General features: G+C 45.6%; 1 non-coding gene across 1 annotated transcript; it reads left to right on the top strand.

Moving 5' to 3' along the window:
• The first annotated feature begins 261 nt into the window (after positions 1-261).
• Positions 262-368, top strand: LOC111750881 (U6 spliceosomal RNA). The gene has a single exon (XR_002785938.1). It is a non-coding gene; the product is annotated as a U6 spliceosomal RNA (small nuclear RNA).
• The last annotated feature ends 1,895 nt before the right edge of the window (positions 369-2,263 follow it).

The raw sequence follows: 2,263 nt of genomic DNA, 5'->3' as shown, positions 1-2,263 counted from the left end.
AAAAAAATTTTTTTTCCGTTGAATTGATTCTGACTCATGGCAGTCTCATGTATTGCAGAGCAGAAAGAACTGTATTTCATAGGATTTTCATGGCTGTGACCTTTCAGAAGCAGATCGTCACACCTTTCTTCTGAGGTGCCTCTGGGTGGGTTCAAACTGCCAACCTTTTGGTTAATAGCCAACTGCTTAACTGTTTGCTCCACCCAGGAGCTACCTGCATCAGCACTGCTACATAATAAGCATGAATTAGAATTTACTGTAATGCTCGCTTCAGCAGCATGTATCCTAAAATTGGAATGATACAGAGAAGATTATCAGGGCTGCTGTTGAAGGATAACATGCATATTTGTGAAGCATTCCATATTTTTAATCCCTAGCTAGATAGTAGACAATTGTCAACTTCAGTGAAGGGAAAGACAGCACACAACATAGAGGAAGTTGGCAGAGCTAGACCAAAGCAAAAGCATAGAAGTTTCCTAGACCCGTATCAAATATTTTGAGGGACTGAGTAGCTGGGGCTGGGCCCTGGGGACTATAGTCTCAAGGGACATCTAGGTCAAACGGCACGACATAGTTTATCAAGACAATATTCCACATCTCATTTTGATGAGTAGCATTTGGGATCTTAACAGCCTGCAAGTGGCCGTCTAAGATACATCTATTGGTCCCATTCCACCTGCAGCACAGAAAAATGAAGAAAATCAAAGGCACGAGGCAAATACTAGTCCAAAGGACTAAAGGACCCATGAACCAGAGACTCTACTAGCCTGAGACCAGAAGAACTAGATGGTGCCCAGCTACCACCAATAACCACCCTGACAGGGATCACAACAGAGAATCCCAGACAGAGCAGGATAAAAATGTAGAACAGAATTCAAATTCATGTAAAAAGACCAAACTTACTGGTCTGACAGAGACTGGAGGAACCCCTGAAACCATGGTCCCCTGACACTCTGCTAACCCAAAACCGAGACCATTCCTGAAGCCCACTTTTCAAACAAAGATTAGACAGACCTATAAAACAAAAGGAAACCCTGGTGGTGTAGTGGTTAAGTTCTACAGCTGCTAACCAAAGGGTCGGCAGTTTGAATGGCAACAACTGTGCGGTAGGTAGGGTGGGTCTTAAAACTCTGTGCAGCGAGGCTGTAAAGGGCAGATATTAAGAGGCAGGCAAATCAGGTTCAAATCTTGTCTAGACTACTTATTTGTCTCTAAAGTGTGTCTGCAGTCCCTGGGTATATATCTGTGGTATAATAGACTGCTTTTGTGCTGCCTTTCTCGCCTTGGTCCTGTAACTTCCACCCAGCTGATTGGGGGGACTGTGTGTAGGATAATTGTAGCCCACCAAAGGGATTGGCCAGTTTTGCCATTCCACTGGCCTTGAAACGAGCAACCCCAGAGGCAGGGAACAGTAGACCCCACCACCAGCAAGGAAGAATAGCCAGGAACCAGTACATCCTTTGGACCTAGATCCCTGCGTTGAGAAGCTCCTGGAACCAGGAGACAGAGAGAGGGAGAACCGTAACACTAAAGGCAGCAAGAAGCAGCAGCAGAGACCCAGCAGGAGACCGCGTGGTAGCCTTCCTGGCCCACAGTAGGAAAGCTGAACAGGTTTGGCCAGAGGCCGAGGGCCAGGGAGAGGTGTGCCTGCGAGCATGGCTGAAAAGAGGCTGTCCTGATGGAAGAACTGTATTCTGAATGTTCCTGAGCCTGCTACTTCCCTAATAAACCCCATGATCATGAGTATGGTCTGTGAGTTCTGTGTGGCCATTGCGATGAACTATCCAATCTAGCAGAGCAGTAGAGAGTGCCATGCAAGGGACAATTGGTGTCAGAGTTGGTGAAGATGGCAGAGGGAGGAGCCATGCCTGACTCCTGCCTCATAGGAATCAGCCTTGGACAGTTGATCTTGATTCTCCTTCCCCCTTGTGCAGTGAGAGGAGGTCATATGCTGCCCTCAGGCCATTTTTATAATATCAATAAATATTTGCTCTTTCAATGAAAGAATACATGAGTAAAAATGGTAAGAAAGGATTAATTGCTCTTTTTGTGTGCCCTCTGGTAACAGAACTGAGATGCAAACAAACTTTTCTAACAGCTAGAGATAAGCCAGCACCCCCTTTTGAAGCTTAAAGCAAAGCAGCAGGACATTATTTCTCTAAAGAAAAGCATTTCTTGATCTTTCAGGAATTTGGACTAAGGCCACAAGGTATAGCAATGGTTGACTGCAGAATCTGTGTTGGGGGAAGGAGCATCACTTGAT

Source organism: Loxodonta africana, chromosome 4 (genome assembly GCF_030014295.1).
Source record: "Loxodonta africana isolate mLoxAfr1 chromosome 4, mLoxAfr1.hap2, whole genome shotgun sequence".
Taxonomy (NCBI): domain Eukaryota; kingdom Metazoa; phylum Chordata; class Mammalia; order Proboscidea; family Elephantidae; genus Loxodonta; species Loxodonta africana.
This window is presented reverse-complemented; position numbering and strand designations above follow the sequence as displayed.